Raw genomic sequence first — 639 nt, 5'->3', positions numbered from 1 at the left:
TAGAACATCCCCATTGTCTCAGTGTGTGGGTGCACCCCTCGCGGTCCTGAGTTCCTTGCTCCTGCTCTCTCTCCTTCTGCTCCTGATTTGGTCCTTGGACTTCCCACAGGGCAGGGAACCCTGATTGCTCTTTGGGCTGGCAAGGGAGGGGGACTTGATTGGGGGAGAGGGAAATAGGAGGCGGTGGTGGGGAAGAGACAGAAATCTTTAATAAATAAATAAATTAATTAATTAAAAAATCAGAGCTTTTAAAAAACATCCCATTTTGAGAAAAAGACAAGACTCACTTAAAGAGGGAATTTAAACAGACAGAAATCGGATGGGAGAATCATTGCTAAAAGAAGAAATGGAACATGCAGTCAATATTAACAAAAATCGTAGCCGGGCGGTGGTGGCGCATGCCTTTAATCTCAGCACTCAGGAGGCAGAGGCAGGCGGATATCTGTGAGTTCGAGGCCAGCCTGGTCTACAAGAGCTAGTTCCAGGACAGGAACCAAGAAAAAAAAAAAAACTACGGAGAAACCCTGTCTCATAAAATCAAAAAAAAAAAATCGTGAGATGGCAATAATTATAATGTCTGGGTTTTGGACATTTAAAGACAAATTAGACATCAAATGCTAAATATTAGCAGTGTGGCGC

The sequence above is a fragment of the Alexandromys fortis genome, unplaced genomic scaffold (assembly GCF_014885135.2).
Source record: "Alexandromys fortis isolate MF-2015 unplaced genomic scaffold, M_Fortis_MF-2015_v1.1 scaffold_42, whole genome shotgun sequence".
NCBI lineage: Eukaryota > Metazoa > Chordata > Mammalia > Rodentia > Cricetidae > Alexandromys > Alexandromys fortis.
This window is presented reverse-complemented; position numbering follows the sequence as displayed.